We start from the raw sequence: 20,215 nt of genomic DNA, 5'->3' as shown, positions 1-20,215 counted from the left end.
GTAGAAACGGAAAGATCCTCCCAGACATGGGAAGAGCAGAAGGAACTGAACTTGGCAGAGAAGGGTCGGGTAGAAAAACAGTCTCTGACACCCTCGGTGTGTGTGAGCACCTCGATCACTTCTTGTAACGCCGGAGATACAACTCTGCCCCAGTGTGGGACTCAGAGCACAGTAATACACGGCTTTGTCTTGGAGGGAAACAGCCCCAATCTTCAAGGGCACCGTCTTATTAGCGTCGAACAGAACTGTTGAGAATTTTCCAGAGATGAACGTGTTCTTCGCAGCAGGAGATGTATAGGCTGTCAGTATATGCTGGGGTGGTTGGTTCGGATACTGGCGGTACCAGAAGAGATTCGGGCTGTTAGAAATAGTGGTGAAATTACAATGTAATAATACATCGTGTCCCTCTGAGACTGTCACCTCCAGAGGAGACTGAAACACAGAATCACCTTGAACAAAACCTGTAAAGGCAATAAAGAGTCATTAAAGAACTTTCCTTTTCCTTTTCCTTTCTACCATGTCTGTAATTTCAATAATATCTTATACAGAAACGTTTCCATTGTTAAATCAAGTATTGTGTTTTAAGAGGGCAAGGATTTCCTACAGATAATTTGGAAGAATTTTGTTGTGCTAGTTCAAATATTCTGTTTTTCTTAAATATTTGGTGTGCCCATAAGGAAGCTGGGTGCTTCACTCTCTTTAGGTCTTTTGAAATCCTGTAACAACAGGAATTCTGTAGGTCTTACGTTTTATAAAACCTTAACTACATATAAACTCAGTCAAACTAAACATTTCTCACCTGAGTAATCAAGCAGAAAACAGAGCTGTAGAGCCAAGCAGTAAAACATTTTGCAGCATAAGGTTATCTTCGATCCTTTTCTGGGAGTCTTTGGTTAATTATAAAGTTATTCCTCTTCGTTTTTATTAAATGTTAATTCCGGTTTTCAAACTTAGATCTGCTCTTTCTGTGACCTCCTCCTCTCATCCTCGCCCGTCTAATGATGCTGAAGTCACAAGGAAACGTCTCCGTTTCTGACTCAGATATTGTTATAGAAAGAAATATCTAATGTAATGTGAAATGTCACCATCTGTAAACCAGGGGCGCCCGCTAGTGGATGTAAGAAACCCTGCAATAAAATACCAAAAGCCACCAGGAAAGCCATTTCAGAGACCGTTCTGAGACCACAAAGTCTTATTTTTAAATGGAATTTCTCACGTTGCTCTAGTTCAACCACAAAGGATGGGCTTCAAGTAAGAATCGTTGGGTGACATTTTCTCTCCTGTGTTATACAGGACAGCAGACTCCAAGGTCACAATGGTCCGTCCCCGCCCCCCCTCTTATAATCCCTGTGTTTATCGATGTGGTATTTAGCTGCTTTAGGCATCTGCTTTAAACAGATGATTCCTAACAGCCAGGCCTGATTACGCGCTTTGAACAAAGTGTTGGTTTATCGCTTCTTTACAAACAATCATCTCACTGGTCCTCTCCACACAGAAGGCGCCTTCTGTAAGCTCAGGGTTATGATTGATTATTGTCAACACAGCCCCTGTCCTGGGCCGGACCCGGTTATGCTAAGAATTCTGAGTTATTTAAGTGTCTTCTCGGAGGGCTGGGCTTAGAGCAGGACCTCATTGTGACAGGCACCGAACAAACACAGAATTATAAAAGGGTCACCCCTGCCCTAAAGACTTCTCACCTGTCTGGATGAATTGTTGCTGCTGTGTTCGTTGGCAGGTAATTGTAATCACCCTGACATAAGTACACGCTCTGCAGTTAATTATCAGTCACCTTAATTCAGGGAGCATTATAATTCACTCCCTGCGACTTCACCACTATCTTAGGGGATTTCCTTATTATTGGGGCAGAAGGGATTCCCCAGTGTTTGTGGTGGGTGCTGATAAACAAGCTATTGTTATAACTCACTATAGCACTTAGACACGCCAATGAAAAGCCGAGAGGAATTAGGCACCTAACCTGGTAAAGAAATTTTGAAAATCCCACCAAAGAGCAGATTTTGGTGGTATTTGGATGTATAGCGATGTAGATAGCAACTGTCTGCCTGTTAACGTGCTTAAAAACCTTTTATAAATCTACCGTAGGTCCTTTCAAAACTCCCCTTGGGGCAGTGGGTCTCAACCAGGTGGGCACAGAGACCTTCCAGGGGATACATCGACTCATCTAGATATTTGCCTAGTTTTACAACAGGCTACATCAAAAGCACTAGCCAAGTCAGTAGAAACTAAAACTTCACACAGACAAAGGGAGAAAGTGAAACAATTTTTTCAGTAATAGTGTGGCTGTGACACCTTTGTGTTTTTATGTCTGAGTTTGTAAGCAAGTAGTTTTTAAGTGAAGTGAAATTTGGAGGTCCACAAGACGAATCAGACTCCTGAAAGGGGTTCTGTAGTCTGGAAAGGTTGAGAGCCATTGCTCTAGGGGTGCTGGTATTAAAGACATTTAGGCATCTAGTGGAATTTTCAAAACCAAATAGGTGTCTCAATCACATTGATTTCAATGGGTGTTAGGTGCCTAGATACTTTTGAAAATCCCAGGAGGCACTTAAATACTTTTCTAAAATCCATCCCTAGGTGCTTCTCTGCATTGTTAAGCAGCTAAACCCTTTAAAATCTCTTCGCTAGTCATTTCCCCAAGTCTCAATGGGTGAAACAGAATTTAACTGGGGAAGGGAGCAAAACATAGCAAGGAGGGATAGCTCAGTGGTTTGAGCATTGGCCTGCTAAACCCAGGGTTGTGAGTTCAATCCTTGAGGGGGCCACTTAGAGATCTAGGGCAAAATTCAGTACTTGGTCCTGCTAGCGAAGGCAGGGGGCTGGACTCAATGACCTTTCAAGGTCCCTTCCAGGTCTAGGAGATTGGTATATCTCCAATTATTATAACCATATTCCAGCAGGATGTGGGCCTGGGACAGGCCCTGCCTGTCACGCGGAGCTGTATCTGTACCTCTGACTGGGGGGAGACTGCGGGGCTTTGGGGACGCCTGTCTCTGGTCTCTCCCCAGTGCAGTGCTGGTGAATGGGAAGGAAGGGAGGGTTTTCGTACAGCTCGGCTCTGTCACTGTGTCCGCTGCAAGACGCAGAGATACACCGCTGTGTCCGCCAGCTCCAGGGCTGTGGAGCTCTCATCAGTCTGGGAAGAAAACCTCTCCTGGGCAAAATCCACATTTTCGCTATAAGCAGCGTATTGCTTCATCCCTCTCCGCAGAATGTACTGCGGGGCTCGGTTAGGAGACTGTCGGTACCAGTAGAGATAGACGCCCCTAGAATCGGTGGTATTGTAGGAACAGCTGAATGTCACCGAGCCTCCTTCTACTCCAGACACTTGGGGTTCCTTGGACTGGACCGAGTCACCCAGCGCAGCACCTGCGACAAGAAATAAATAAATAAATACAATGTATCAGTTCCAGACAAGCGGAGTGCGGAACCGAGAGAGGGAAAGAGAGAGAATAAAACTAGGTACCTAGATAGGTAGACTGAAAAGGAGGGACTGGGAGCACTGCAGAGAAACAGAGACAGCTGGTGGATTGGTTCTGTTTTTGGGAGCAGAAGAGAGGGGGTTTAATTAGCAGTGAGCCAGGCTGCATGAACAAAGCTAACAGCTCAATTACCTGGATACAGAGTGAATATAAAAAGGGTTAGAAGAAAACTCATTTCCATTGTTCAGAGGACTCTGCGCTTAGAGTCACGGCTACACTTACGGTTTGCAGCGCTGGTCATCCAGCTGTGTAGGAGCAGCGCTGGTGTGTGGCCACACTCACAGCTACCAGCGCTGGTGTGTGGCCACATTTGCAGCATTTCCAGCGCTGTTGGGAGTGATGCATTATGGGCAGCTATCCCAGCGTTCAAGTGGCCACAACATGCTTTTCAAAAGAGGGGGGTGGAGTGGGGTCTAGTGTGACAGGGAGCGGGGGGAAAGAGAGAGGGGATTTTTGGAGCCAACACTGTGTGTTTAGCTTCCTGACTTGAAAAATCAGAACATTTTTCTGACCCCTTAGTCTTAACTCTTAATTGCAAACAGCCTGCACGACTCCCCGCTGTTTCCCTGCCTGCCTCTCATTTGATTGTTTACAGCCAGGTACAGATGATCACAGCAAACAGGAGCTATGTTTGTTTTTTAGATAGCAGCAGCGGCAACGGAGGAGCTCCACAGAGCTGTTCACAACAGGGAGGAGGATCTCATTTGATTGTTCACAGATTGATCACAGCAAACAGGAGCTGATAAGCAGCTCCGGTAGAAACGGAGCTCCGGAGGTTCACAACAAAACAAAGACAGGCTGCATAACAAAACAAAGGGAGTAATTTTAGTTAAAAGCATTCTGGGATATCTCCTTATTCCCCAGAGGCCAATAAATGCGCCGGTGTGTGTCCACACCTGATGAGCAGTGCTGGATCACCAGCGCTGCAATCGCTACACCCCAACTTGGCCAGGTGTACAGCCAGCGCTGCAGCCAGGGAGTTGCAGTGCTGGTTGTGCCCTGCAGGTGTGGACGGGGTGTAATTGCAGCGCTGGAAAGCCTCTACCAGCGCTGCAACTTGTAAGTGTAGCCAAAAAGAGGCGGTGAAAACACAACAGCGAAGCAAGGGGATTGTTGGCTGAATGTTATAAACCGACCCACATGACATGCCGCCCTGAAAAGTGCAGAGGGGCGAATCTGAACCAAACGCCGAAACCCAGAGGAAATGAGGGGCGGGGAGTGGTGTTTGCTTCTGAGTCCTCTGTGAAACCGTCTGCTACCTGGCTCTTCTACCCACTCAGGTTTTCAAACAGTTTTGTTTGAAGCTGACACTATGCAATAGATACAATATTTAGACATTAACTTGAATTCTTTGCCTCATCAGGAAACCAGAGGGACTTACATGCATAAGACGCTGGTTAAACGGAAAGCCTGACGGACAGAAAGAGAGAGCTGGATGGATGGATGCTGATTTCAGTGAAACTGAAACACTTCACACAGCAGCTAAGAGCCTGGCCACAGTTGCGGTGATGGGACAGAGATTGGAACCTCGACCAATGTCTTCTACAGCATGTTTCCAGCTTCAGGAAATCCTGTTATGATTTTCCAGAATTTGTGGGGTGATTTGTTTTATTGACAACAAATATTTTTTATTAAAAGGTTGTAAATTCATACCTGTATTAACTCACATTTACATAACTGAGATAGCAGCAAAGAATCCTGTGGCACCTTATAGACTAACAGAAGATTTGCAGCATGAGCTTTCGTGGGTGAATACCCACTTCTTCGGATGCAAGCACAAAAGCTCATGCTGCAAAACTTCTGTTAGTCTATAAGGTGCCACAGGATTCTTTGCTGCTATATACAGAACCAGACTAACACGGCTACCCCTCTGATACATAACTGAGATAATAACGCATCCGGCGTGGTTTGCACAGCATGGTGGGTATAACACCACACAGGGAAAGAAATGGAAAGATTCTCCCAGACGTGGGAAGAGCAGAAGGAACTGAACTTGGCGGAGCAGTGTCATAAAGATAACGGCTAGTCCCTTTATCCAATTATGAAAATAGTTCTTCCTCCTCTTTTGTTTATTAAAAGAAAGTGTATGATGTAAAAGAGTCCTCTCTGTGATTTCCCACCTTCCTTCTCTGTATGACACGAGAGTCCCGAAAGACTCTCCAGGGGAGTGTTGGATTCAAAATAAAACACAGCGTAAAATGTAATTCCCAGAATGGCAGGTGTGCCCCCTTGAAGAGATAATAAATCATGCAAGTAATTTTGAAAAAAACATAAGAATGATCTGGCTCAGTAAGGCCAATGGTCCATCCAGCCTAGCGTCCTCTCTTCCAACAGTAGCCAGTGCCAGTGCTTCAGAACAGGACAATTATCGAGTGATCCGTCCCCTGTCGTCCAGTCCCAGCTTCTGGCAGTCAGAGGCTGAGGGACACAAAGAGCATGGGGCTGCATCCCTGCCCATCTTGGCTACTAGCTATCGATGGACCTCTCCTCCAGGAGCCATTCAGGTGTTTCTCTAGGCGAGGGTTATTTACACATGGAATTTCTCGCGTTTCTCCAGAGGAATCATCAGTTATTGGTTTGGAGCAGGAGTCATTGAGAGAAATGTTCTGGCCTCTGTTATGCAGGAGGTCAAACTGCATGTGCATCATTCTTCCTTTTGACCTGGAAAATCTGTGTAACTCTGTTACTTGTCTCCAGAAGAGGTTATTGTAAGAACTCGGTTATTCCTACAAGCCATTCCTTAGTTACAAGAGTCTGTGGAAAGTGTTTCTTTGCTTCCTAAGGAAAAAAAATATCACTAGATTTCACCATTTAAAACCTGCTTAGTGTAAAGCACTGTCAGTATTAGTGGTTGTAACTCTGCCATAGCCAGTCCCAAGCCGGGTTGGAAAAGCAGGAGAGTTGGCATCAGGCTGGCAGCCAGCCATAAACCTTTGCCAAATAAATCCATGAAATCAATCCTCTACAAGCCTGATATGTAGGCTTGGAAGGATTTGATTTTAGCAGTAGAAGTAAAAAATGTGGATTTCACCATATGCCAGACAAGCCCGGGTACAAGTACTTCCCTTGATAATCCTTTGCCTCGCTGTAAAATTCAGTTAAGAAAAATTCTGCTTGGGAACTTTTTGGAGTTTGTTTTAAGGTGCCACCGGACTATTCCTTGGTTTTGGGTTTTTTTGCTTGTTTGGTTTTCAGATATTCAGGAAATCCTTTGAAGCCTTTGTGCATTAACCCAGACTTTCCCTGAATGAGCTCCGTGTGCGCACGCAAATGTAATTTATCCTGGCGGGGGGGAAGGGGGCCTTTGGCGAGTGATTTAATTTGAATCTTTAAATGTGATGTTTGTGGAAGCGGGGATTTTCCGAGGCACGAAAGCTAGAAGCGCAATTTCTTCTGGGAAAAAAATCCATGGGACTCTCTCCTCACTGTGCACCAATAACCAAGAATTGTTGAGAAATTGGTTGTAGGGAGGTGGGGTCCTAGATTTCTCTGACATGTAATTTACTCTATGTACAACCAGTCACTGTGCTTCCAACTTAATGTAACCGCCTGCAAAGAGTCGCACTTACCCGCAAATCAAGGACACGTTAAAGGAGGGTTGAGGAAGGCGAGGACGCCGTTCACAAGCAAAACCAACCGCGGTTCGTTCCGAGGGCTCTGAGTTCCACATACGCCCCTCATTAGGCCAGTGGCTGCAGAAATTGGGCGAGTCTGTCACATTCAGGAAGGACGCTGTCTCTTCAGGGCTGAAGGGTTCAGGGCGGAACTGAAATCGGAGCCACTTTGCTTAAAACGATGAGCAAACGTTTGATGTTCGGACTTTTTGTTTTCACTCTATATCCAGGTAGTTGGTCCTAGAGCTTGTCCCATTGAGCCCGAATCTCTTTCTCTCTCTCTCTTTGTACACACACAAACACACACTGCCTCCCTATTCCCATCTTTCTCTCCCTCTCTGTGCAGTTTCTCTTTCTGTCCCCCTATTGCCTCTCTCTTAATCTACTTGTCTAAGGTTATCGTGGTGAGCGCTCAGACTACATACAACTAGTATATTTTATTTCTTGTTGCAGGTGCGGTGCTGGGTGACACTCGGTCCTGCCCAGGGAGCCAGGGCCGCCCAGAGGATTCAGGGGGCCTGGGGCCAGGGCCCGCTTTAGGCCTATTCGCTTCATTCCCCCGAATGGGGCCTCGGCCTAAGAGGGCACCAAGCCTTAGGCGCCTTTTTAATTTGTTTTACTTACCCCGGCTGCCAGGGGCGGCTCCGGGCCCCAGCGCGCCAAGCGCGTGCTTGGGGCGGCATACCGCGGGGGGGGGGCGCTCTGCCGGTCGCCGGGAGGGCGGCAGGCGGCTCCGGTGGACCTGCGGCAGGCATGCCGGTGGCGGGTCCGCGGGTCCCGCGGCTTTGGTGGAGCATCCGCAGGCACGTCTGTGGGTGGTCCACCGGAGCCGCAGGACCAGCGGACCCTCTGCAGGCACATCCGCGGGACTGGCGACCAACAGAGCGCCCCCCCCCGTGGTGTGCCGCTGTGCTTGGGGCAGCGAAATGGCTAGAGCCACCCCTGCCGGCTGCGGACCCCTGGGGTCTTCCGTGGCCCCGCTCCCCTGGCCAGAGCGCCGACTGGAGCGAGGAAGCCTTGTGGTCCCGGGATCCCGGCGGGAGCTCCGGCTGAGAGCACAGCGAGCCCTGTGGCCCCGGCCGGAGCTCCGGCTGAAGCCCGGCAAGGTCCGTGGCCCCGCAGCTCCGGCCAAAGCGCTGCAGGACTTGCGGCCCCATGACCCCATCCAGAGCACGGCAAGCCCTTGCCCTGCGGCCCAGCTCTCCCGGCTGGAGCTCCTGGCCCTTTAAATAGTCCCCAGAACCCTGGAGTGTGTGTGGGGGGGGTTCTGGGGGATATTTAAAGGGCTGGGGCTCCAGCTGCCTCTGCCACCCTGGTGCTTTAAATAGCCCCCAGAGCCCTGCCGCTTCCCCAGGGCTCCTCCAGATATTTAAAAGGTCAGGGGCGGGGTAGAAGCAGGGTAGCCCTGGGCCCTTTAATTAGTCCCCAGAGCCCTGGGATACTGTGGGGCTATTTAAAGGGCTGGGGTTCCATCTACCTCTGCTGCACCCCCTTCCCTGCTCGCACCAGCCCTGCATCCTCCTACCTGCCTGCAGCCAGCCCTGCACCCCCTTCCCTGTCTCCAGCCAAGTCCTGCGGCATCCCCCTGCCTGACGCGAGCTAGTCCCGCACTCCTCTGTCTCCAGCCCTGCCAACCCCTGCTGCACCCCCCTGCAGCCTTGCCTGAAGCCAGGCCATCCTACACACCCCTGTCTCCAGCCAGCCCTGCACCCCTTTCCCTGCCTGCAGCCAGACCCTACCTCCAGTCAGCCCCTGCCCTGCCTCAAAGTAGCCCCATGTCCACTGGTGTCCTGCAGTTCCCAGGGCAGTAACCCTGCACACCTGCTTCAATGAGGGGGAGAGAGAGCAGCTGGGACCCACACATGTGCACACCCCTAGGGAGTGGCGGGGACCCACACATATGAAACAGAGGTCATTAATAACCAATCTATGAGTATTGGCTCTATATCTGTATTTCAAATATTTGCTCCTGGAGTAACTAACAAGGTAATCAGCCTGCACATCTGGTTTGTCAAGGTTCCTTCCCCACTCTGAACTTTAGGATACAGATGTGGGGGACCTGCATGAGAAACTCTAAGCTCAATTACCAGCTTAGATCTGGTCTTGCTGCCACCACCCAGATTCCTCAGTGTCTGGAACACCCTCTTTCCCCCCAAAACCTTCCCCTCCCTGGGTAGCCTTGAGAGACTTCCTCACCAAGTCCCTGGTGAACACCGATGCAACCCCTTGGATCTTAACACAAGGAGAATTTAACCATCCCCGCTCCTTTCCCCCACCAATTCCTGGTGAGTCCAGATCCAATCCCCTTGGATCTTAAAACAAGGAAAGATCAATCAGGTTCTTTAAAAGAAGGCTTTTAATTAAAGAAAAGAAAGGTAAAAGAAAAAAAACCTCTGGGAGACGGCATACAGCTGACCTCACAGACAACAGATAGAAAACACAGAGGATGTTCCCCTGGGCAAAAATCTTAATACACACAAGAATACCCAAATGTGATAATTCCCTTAATGGTACCAAGACAAGTTACAAAGAAAATAAACATCAACCTATTTATTCCTTTCTAATACTCACTAATCTGATAAGAGGCTGGTTCCTTGATCTTTTCCACTCCTGCCAAAACCGAAACTGAACTAAGACAAAGGGAACTTCCCTCCTTCCTTTTGAAACGTCCTGTCCCCCCATTGGTTCCTCTGGTCAGGTGTCAGCTAGGCTAGGTGAACTCCTTAACCCTTTACAGGTAAAAGAGGCATTAACCCTTAACTCTCTGTGTATGACATGGTTTCTGCTATACTTTTCCACAATAAGAATAATGGGATTCCCTCCACATGGGAGAAGAAATAAAAGGCCCTGGGAACATGTCCATTTTGTCTTCAATCCTGCTTCTTTCCTCTGGAGGAACTGGACTACAAACCTGAAGATTCAAACAAAGGATTGTGGATGTACTCCAGAGACCTGACTTAAGCCAGCAGTTTATACTATCTCTGCTAGAAGCCTGAACCAAGAACTTTGCAATTATTGTCTGTAGTTGATCCCTTCAACTAATTTTATCTCTCACTTTTATTTCTTTCTTTTTATGAATAAAACTTTAGATTTTAGATACAAAAGGGTTAGCATTAGTGCGATTTTTTGGTAAGATCTTAGTTGTACATTGACTTGGGTGCATGGCTGGTCCTTTGAGATCAGAAGAACCTTTTATTTGATGAGACTGGTTGTGAAGAACCACTCATCTCTGAACCCAGTGTTTTTGGTGGGGATATAGAAACTGGAATGCTTTAAGGAAACGGCTCTTATTTCTTCTTTTTAGCTAGTGGGGTGAAACAGTTTACTTTTGTTGCTGGTTTGGTATCTGCTATGAGGGAGTAGCCACCAGTCTTGGGGTGTATCTGCCCTATTTCTCATCAGTTCATCCTGAGTTTGGCATCCTCAGTTGTGACCCACAAGGACACCAAGTTATAGTAGGTATATGCCCGGAAGCAGGGGTATTTCTGACCCTTCCAAACTTCCACCATATGTGCTAAGTAAGAGGGGATAAAAAGAAATTAGATCCATATTCTCAGCTGCATCCGACGAAGTGTGTATTCACCCACGAAAGCTCATACTCCCAACCATCTGTTAGTCTATAAGGTGCCACAAGACTCTTTGCTGCTCTTATGAGCAATGTCTTACATATCCATACAGCTTCTTTAGTGGCAGGAAACTCTAGGACAGTGATCCTAATCATAAAGCAATCTGATCTCACCCTTCAATCTGACTGTCTGGCTTCTACACCATGTCTGAGAGAAAGAGGAAGGAGAAACTTGGTGGGTAAGGGGAACCACATTAAACACCAGGCTCTGAAATGACAGCCCTGCCTGAAAGGTGACTCATTGATAAAACATTGCCACACACACACACACACACACACACACACACACACACACACACACACACACACACACACGCCCCATGTTTTAAAAAGAGGAAGTTTTTCCAAAGCAGCTTAAAGTGTTTCTCTTTGTGATGGGTCAGTTGCCCTGCACTGGTGAACAAGGGGTTAAACAGCCCTTGAAGAGGCCTGTGTCAGCAGCCAATCGGGGGCCAGGGGGGAAGTTGAAGGCAGCCAACCAGGGCCAACTTTGGAGAGAGACGGACTGGCTGCCTAGACAGGGTACCTTGGCCAGAGCAGTGCTGGGGAAGGTAGGAGCAGCCAGGGGAGCTCTGGCCTGACCAACTCCAGGCCGAGGGCCTGAAACAGGGCCTTGAGGAGGTACTAGATCTGCAGAGGTGCAGCCAGGGGAAGAATAGGCAACAGGTCCACCCCCCCTTGCCAATGATGAGTGCCCAGTTCAGACTGCTCTTTGCCCCTGAGGGAAGCGGCTAGAGGAAGACTGGCAATGGGTCACTGAGGTGAGTCGTGGGATTAGGGGTAGCTGGTTCCCTGGAGGGGAGGCACTGCCAGAGAGTAGTAACCCGGGGAAGGGCACCGTGGTCTGGGAGGGACACGGGGCCTAACCTGGTGGAGACTTGGAAAGGACAGGTAACGGCAGGTGAGACACTGCCAGAAGAGGGCGCTCCTGGACTGTGAGAACTAATTCCCCAGGAAGGCCAGCAGGAGGCACCACCACTGTGAGTCTGAGCCTCTGTCACACTCTTCTAATTATTCTCATGTCTAATAGCTGCAAAACCTGACTCGTGTTACGGAAAGGGATTCATGGGGGCAGTTCTTTGGCTAGTGGCCTCTGCTGTTAAACACCTTAAGTCCCCCCCCCCCCAGTAGTGTTCTAAAGAAGAATTATTTTGGTCAGTTCTTTTTACGTGTTCCTTCATGCAAGCTCCAGCTTCATTATTCACTCATGCCCCAGACATTTCCTTCTTTTCTGGTATCTTGGGAGATAAGAACATGTTCAGCTTCCTTACCAATCTAGTCATTTATTACAAATAGTACCTAGTAGTTCCCTGAGGAATAACCTTTTCAAAGCATTAAGATGTCTGTGTAACTGCAGTAGATTTTCAGATTTCAGATTTATATGTTAAGGTAGAAATAACATTTGACTAGAAAGTTCATAGTTTGGCCCTTAAATTGTAGCTTTCCAATGAACAAGTCTTGTTTAAATCGGTAAATGGTTCATGGAAATTCATTATCATGTTAGCTAATGACCCTTTGGAACTCATTGGAATAAAATATATAAGTGATGTCAACAGTTTACCAGACATTGTTTTTGTTTTTTTAAAAAGTGGGATGATTTTATGGATAAATTCAGAGTTTCCCTAATGAGGACTTAAAAATTGAAAGATGGATAAACTTTCCAATCTCAGACAAACTGATATTTGTCCAGGTTTAGGGGAGAAACACCCCTATCAGAGATAATCCCATAACAACTACCCATTGGAAGGTGTCTTATCCCTTCCGCTGATAGTGATACCGCTGGTAGAAGATAGTCAAAGAGTAAACACTGAACTGGATGGCCCTCTGTTCTGATCCAGTGTGGTAAATGCAGTGTTCCTATCTTCCCAATTTCTACCTCATTCCTTCACATAGGAGACACCAGGGGAGTTCAGGAGGAATGAATTGCAATTCATTCACAATGTCATATAATTTAATGGGTCAGAGCCTCCGCTGTTGCGAACTGGAGTAGCTCAACTGTTTCCATTGAAGTGCACTGCTTCAAAACACATGAGAAACTGGACCATTTTTCAATGGCGCTATGGCCAGTTAACACCAGCTTGGGCTTTGCCCCATCACTCCAGGGTAGATAGGCAGGTAGATTTCCACCACTAGGAATCTGACACACTCACTCCATAGTTGCCATACAAATGTATATCATTTGGTCAGCTAGGCCACATCTGTGTCCCATCATCTTCCCCCAGTGGGTTTTTCTGCAGTGACCCTGCTGGGTGCAATCACTGTGTCACTCATGCCACAGTAGTAGATGGCAGAGTTGCTCAGTTCACTGGAGTTTTTTTTCAGGTGGAAGCTCTCCTGTTCATTGGGTGTGGCGGAGAACCCTCGCCTGATCTTTCTCTCTTCCTTATCCAGTGCTTCATATTGTGTCAGCAAGAGGTGAGGGGCTTCATTTGGGTACAGCTCGTACCACCAGAGCTTGGGATTCAGGGTGTTGTCATAGATGGAGTAAAACATTCCTGGAAATAAGGTACAAAGCAATTGTTTGCCATTGCTTTCAAGGAGGGAGGGAGGGAGGGAAGCAGCAGAGACTGACGACATGTACCCAAAACCACCCCTGACAACTTTTTTGCCCCATCAGATATTGGGAACTTAACCCAGAATTCCAAAGGGCAGCAGGAACTGTGGGATAGCTACCCACAGTGCACCACTCCGTGACTCAATGCTACTCACAGTATTAAGGAGGCACTCTGCCTACCTAATGCACTTACTGGGGACATGCACCATCGACTGTATAAAAATCAGTTGCTAAAGATCGACTTCTATAAAATTGATTAGGGGTTTGGAACGGGTCCCATATGAGGAGAGATTAAAGAGGCTAGGACTCTTCAGCTTGGAAAAGAGGAGACTATGGGGGGGATATGACAGAGGTATATAAAATCATGAGTGTTGTGGAGAAAGTGTATAAGGAAAAGTTATTAACTTATTCCCATAATACAAGAACTAGGGGTCACCAAATGAAATTAATGGGCAGCAGGTTTAAAACAAATAAAAGGAAGTTCTTCTTCATGCAGCACACTGTCAACTTGTGGAACTCCTTACCTGAGGAGGTTGTGAAGGCTAGGACTATAACAGCGTTTAAAAGAGAACTGGATAAATTCATGGCGGTTAAGTCCATAAATGGCTATTAGCCAGGATGGGTAAGGAACGGTGTCCCTAGCCTCTGTTTGTCAGAGGGTGGAGATGGATGGCAGGAGAGAGATCACTTGATCATTACCTGTTAGGTTCACTCCCTCTGGGGCACCTGGCATTGGCCACTGTCGGTAGACAGGATACTGGGCTAGATGGATCTTTGGTCTGACCTGGTATGGCCATTCTGTTGTTCTTATGAACTTCTCCACCGTGATCATGGCAGAGTGCGTGTGTTTATCTGTTTAGTTTCAGTGATATTGAACTATCTGGTTGCACTTTCCTTCGAGAACGGGGCTGGGGGCAGCTTTCACCAGAGCTGCTCATGAGACAGGGGATGTGTTCTGGTCTTTCCTGATTTTCCCTTACTTGGTGACTCGTGACATTCACCATCATTTCTGAGATGGTGACACTCCGGATTAGGGCAACGTAGGAAAACACCGAGAGCTAAAGAGTGAATATGTGTGAGACAGAGATTTCTGTTTCAACTTCAATGTTTGCAGTTCTTCCCTTTCTGCCACCGAGTCGTCCCCCCCCCCCCGCCCCCCGGGCCATCTCCTCGCTGCTCCGCACAGACCCGGCGCGGTTTGTGCTCAGCGCCCCTGCCGGCCCGTGTCACTGTGTCGCTCGCGGCGCAGTAATAGGTCCCGGAGTCGCTCAGGTCGCTGGCCGGTTTCCACAGGTGGAAGGATTTGTTCTTTTTATCATGGGTGGCATTGAACCCTTTTCTGATCCCTTCATCCGAGTCCTCGCGTCCCAGGTCCCTCAGGAAGAGCCTGGGGGTCTGGCTGGGGAACTGCACGTACCAGAAGGGGTAAGGAAACCCAGAAATCTGATAGGTGCAGTTCAGACGCACCGGATCCCCTTGGCGGGTGATAACGCTGCCTTCAGTTTGGGTCACTGAGTCTGCTCCATAGATGCCTTCTGTGAGAGGAACAGAGTAGAACAGACACACTCAGATAGAACCGAAGCTGAGACACTCAGAAATAACATGCCGGTAACAGATACAAACAAGGCAGCAAAAACGCGAGATAGACTATAAACATAATAGATACAATCAGATATAAGCACTTCCTGATCTTCGGCATCTAACATAAATTGTGAAGACACAGTACAGACAACATGGCTCGATAGAATGTAACACATTTGAGATCACTGAATGTTACTCACATAGGCCTGGTCTACACTAGGCGTTTAAATCGGTTTTACGAGTGTAAAACCGATTTAACGCCACAACCGTCCACACTAGGAGGCACCTTATATCGATTTTAATGGCTCTTTAAATCGGTTTCTGTACTCCTGCCCGACGAGAGGAGTAGCGCTAATATCGGTATTAACATATCGGAATAGGGTTAGTGTGGCCGCAATCGACGGTATTGGCCTCCGGGAGCTATCCCACAGTGCACCACTGACCGCTCTGGACAGCATTCTCAACTCGGATGCACTGGCCAGGTAGACAGGAAAAGCCCCGGGAACTTTTGAAATTCATTTCCTGCTTCGACAGCGTGGAGAGCTCATCATCACAGGTGACCACGCACAGCTCATCAGCACAGTTAACAATGCAGTCTCCTGAGAATCGAAAAAGAGCCCCAGCATGGACCGCTCGGGAGGTAATGGATCTGATCGCTATATGGGGAGATGATTCAGTGCTAACAGAACTGCGTTCCAAAAGACGAAATGAAAAAGTATTTGAAAGAATTTCTAAGGCTATGACTGCTAAAGGCCACAGCAGGGACTCCGTGCAGTGCAGAGTGAAAGTTAAGGAGCTCAGACAAGCCTACCAGAAAACCAAAGAAGCAAACGGAAGGTCCGGGGCAGGTCGAAAAACATGCCGCTTCTATGCTGAGCTGCATGCAATTTTAGGGGGCTGCGCCACAAGTACCCCACCCCTGACTGTGGATTCCGAGGTGGGGGTTGTAATCTCTGCCATGTCTGAGGATTATGCAGACGGGGAAGATGAAGAGGAAGAAGAAGAGGAAGACCTCGCAGAGAGCACACAGCACTCCGTGACCCCCAGCAGCCAGGAGCTTTTTATCACCCTGACGGAATTACCCTGCTCCCAGCCCTCGCAAGCAACTATTGCAGAGAATGACGCCCTGGAAGGGAGCTCTGGTGAGTGTACCTTTGCAAATAGCAAACAGTGTTTTTTAAGCAAGCCTTTTTTAATGATTGATTTGCCCTGAGGACTTGGGATGCATTCGCAGACAGTATAGTTACTTAGAAAAGTTTGTTAACATGTCCGGGGATTGAGAGGAAATCCTCCAGGGACATCTCGATGAAGCGCTCCTGTAGGTACTCCAGAAGCCTTTGCAGAAGGTTTCTGGGCAAGGCATCCTTGTTCTGCCCACCGTGGTAGGACACTTTACCATGCCATGCATGTAGCAAGTAATCAGGTATCATTGCGTGGCAAAGCATCGCAGCGTATGGTCCCGGGACTGCTGGCATTCAAGAAGCATCCGCTCTTTATCTTGTTCTGTTATCCTCAGCAAAGTGATATCGTTCAGGATAACCTGGTTAAAAATCAGGAATTTAAGTAAGGGGGGTGGCCATTTTTCTACTGGGTTCGTGGAATGCAGCAGCTTAAAAAAAACACTTTCCTGCACGTAGCGAAGCGGGGAGGGAGGGTGAAATGCCGATGATCTTTTCTGTTTGGTCACCGGCGAGGCGAGCTTCCCAAGCTACCGGACAAGCAGTGGGTGGGGAGGGGAAGGTTGTTGATTAGCAGGAGCTAGCGTGGTATTAGCCATGCGTTGGGGGAGGTAAATCACTGAGACAGTGGCTTACCATGGCCGCATGCAAGCTGAATCCTGATGCCTGGACCTGTGTCTGTGAGATCTGTAACCCCAGAGATGCAAGCAGTCACTATTAAGATGAAAAATGCGACCTTGTAGGGAAATCACATGTGCTATGTAAGGTGAATAGTGCTTTTCACTGTGAAAGAGTATAACCATTGTTCTGTAAAATGTATCTTTCTAAATATTTATCTCCCTCATGCAGCTGCAAATTTTCAAGCGTCCCTCCTCCATCCCAAAGGCTAGCACAGATAAGGCGGAGGAAAAAGAAGACGCGAGATGAGATGTTCTCAGATATTATGGAAGTTACACGCAATGAAAGAGCTCATCTGAATGAGTGGAAGGACGTGGTTTCAAATTACAGGAAAGAGGCCAGTGAACGTGAGGACAGGAGGGATGAACGTGAGGACAGGAGGGACAACCGAGATGAGAGGTGGCGGCAGGAAGACCGGCAGGAAAATCAGCGGTGGCGGCAGGAAGATCAGCGGTGGCGGGATGCAACTCTGGGGCTGCTGCGTGATCAAACTGACATGCTCCGGCGTCTTGTGGAGCTTCAGGAACGGCAGCAGGATCACAGAGTGCCGCTGCAGCCCCTGTATAACCACCCTCCCCCCTCACCATGTTCCTTAGCCTCCTCACCCAGACGTGTAAGAACGCGTGGGGGGAGGCTCCGTGCACCCGCCCACTCCACCCCCGTGGACAGCCCAACCAGAAGGATGCCGTTACTCTGAATTTTTTTTTAATGGCCTTCTCCATCCCTCCTTTCCTCCTCCCAAAGCACACCCTTACTTCTCTCCCTCTTTTTATAATGAATAAATAAAGAATTAATGCTTTTAAATGAGAGTGACTTTATTTGCATAAGTAAGCTGTACTCGAAGGGGGAGGGGGAGTTGCTTACAGGGACTGAGTCAATCAAAGGGGTTGGGTGTTCATCAACAAACACAGCAGTCACACTGTACCCTGGCCATTGATGAAGCTCGTTTTCAAAGCTTCTCTGATGCGCACCGCTTCCTGGTGTGCTCTTCTAATCTCCCTGGTGTCTGGCTGCGCGTAATCAGCGGCCAGGTGATTTGCCTCAGCCTCCCACCCCGCCATAAAGGTCTCCCCCTTACTCTCACAGAGATTGTGGAGAATACAGCAAGCAGCAATAACATAGGGGACATTGGTTTGGCTGAGGTCTGAGCGAGTCAGTAATGTGCGCCAGCGAGCCTTTAAACGGCCAAATGCACATTCCACCACCATTCTGCACTTGCTCAGCCTGTAATTGAACAGATCCTGACCACTGTCCAGGCTGCCTGTGTATGGCTTCATGAGCCATGGCATCAAGGGGTAGGCTGGGTCCCCCAGGATAACGACAGGCATTTCAACATCCCCAACTGTTATTTTCTGGTCTGGGAAGTAAGTCCCTTGCTGCAGCCGTTTAAACAGAGTAGTGCTTCTGAATACGCGAGCATCATGAACCCTCCCTGGCCATCCCACGTGGATGTTTGTGAAACGTCCCTTGTGATCCACCAGTGCTTGCAGCACCATTGAAAAGTACCCTTCCGGTTTACGTACTGGGTGCCCTGGTGCTGCGGTGCCAAGATAGGGATATGGGTTCCATCTATCGCCCCCCCACAGTTAGGGAATCCCATTGCAGCAAAGCCATCCACTATGGCCTGCACGTTTCCCAGAGTCACAACCTTCGTAGCAGCAGCTTAGTGATTGCTTTGGCTACTTGCATCACAGCAGCCCCCACAGTAGATTTTCCAACTCCAAATTGATTCCCGACTGACCGGTAGCTGTCTGGTGTTGCAAGCTTCCACAGGGCTATCGCCACTCGCTTCTCTACTGTGAGGCTGCTCTCATCTTGGTATTATGGCGTTTCAGGGCAGGGGCAAGCAAGTCACAAAGTTCCATGAAAGTGCCCTTACGCATGCGAAAGTTTCGCAGCCACTGGGAATCGTCCCACACCTGCAACACAATGCGGTCCCACCAGTCAGTGCTTGTTTCCCGGGCCCAAAATCGGCGTTCAATGGATAGAATCTGCCCCATTACCATCAGGATCTCCAAAGCGCCGGGGCCCGCGGTTTGAGATAATTCTGTGTCCACGTCCTCATCACTGTCATCGCCGCGCTGCCGTATCCGCCTCTTACTCGCCTCGGTTCGAAGGTCCTGGTTCAGCATATACTGCACGAGTGCGCGAGGTGTTTAAAACATCCACGATTGCGGTATGGAGCTGAGCAGGGTCCATGCTTGCTGTGCTATGGCGTCTGCACGGTTCACCAAGCAAAAAGGGCGCGAAACGGTTGTCTGCCGCTGTCAGGGAGGGAGGGAGGGGTGAGGCTGTACCCAGAACCACCCGCGAAAATGATTTTTGCCCCATCAGGCACTGGGATCTCAACCCGGAAATGCCAAGGGGCGGGGGAGGCTGCGGGAACTATGGGATAGCTACGGAGTAGCTACCCACAGTGCAATGCTCCAGAAATCGACGCTAGCCTCGGACCGTGGACGCACACCACCGATTTAATGTGTTTAGTGTGGCCACGCACACTCGATTTTATAAAATCTGTTTTACAAAACCGGTTTATGCAAATTCGGAATAGTCCCGTAGTGTAGACGTACCCTTAGAATAGCTGTGACTATAACAGCGGAGAGCCAAGTTGGAGCCGTCCTTGGGTTCATGATTCTTTGACTAAACAAAACCAATTTACTAACCCCGAAAGAATTTATTTGTCTTCTTGGCTAGTAGCTCCAGTTTAGGGAAGCCAAGAATTCTGCCCTATAAAAGGTGCCTTTCAAATGAATGTTGTCTCTCTCAGCAGGAGCTCTCAGAACAGCATGAACCCAACTTCACAGGAGTGATTCTCTCTGCTCTGTAAATCCCCATCAGTGGCACCGTGTCTAAAAGGAAACGGGGGCTAGACTGGCGCCAGGGGCGGCAGAGAGCAGGGGACAGAAGAACGGGCTGTTACTTGTATTATTTATCTTCTAGGAACACACCGCCTCCAAGCGGCAAAATGTGATCACAATAGGAATTCGCTTCAGCGGTTTTTCTGATGCAAAGATGGGATGTTCCGGTAAAGACTCACTGTTTATCAATGTATCCCGGGCAAGTGAAGATTCTTCAACTGCTCAGTACCAGTTTTCCTCTAGCATATGAACTTCTACACCATGATAATGGCAGCGTTCGTGTTTTTTTATCTGTTTAGTTTCAGTGATATTGAACTATCCGGTTGCACTTTCCTTCCAGAACAGGGCTGGGGGCAGCTTTCACTAGAGCTGCTCACGAGAGGGGGGATGTGTCCTGATCTTTCCTGATTTTATCTTATTTAGTGATTCGTGAAATTCAGCATCATTTCTGAGCTGGCAAAATTCCGGATTAGGGCAAAGAAGGAAATCGGAGAGAGCTAAACTGTGTGTGCGTGAGAGAGATTTTAGTTCCAAGTTCATTGTTTGCAGACTCCCCGCTTTCGGCCCCTGAGTCACCCCAGACCCAGGTGCCCGCCTCCGTGCTGCTCCGCACATCCCCTCCCTGAGCGGTTT

Source organism: Mauremys reevesii, linkage group 13 (assembly GCF_016161935.1).
Source record: "Mauremys reevesii isolate NIE-2019 linkage group 13, ASM1616193v1, whole genome shotgun sequence".
NCBI classification, from domain to species: Eukaryota; Metazoa; Chordata; order Testudines; family Geoemydidae; genus Mauremys; species Mauremys reevesii.
The sequence above is the reverse complement of the archived record's forward strand: the minus strand, read 5'-3'. Positions refer to the sequence as shown.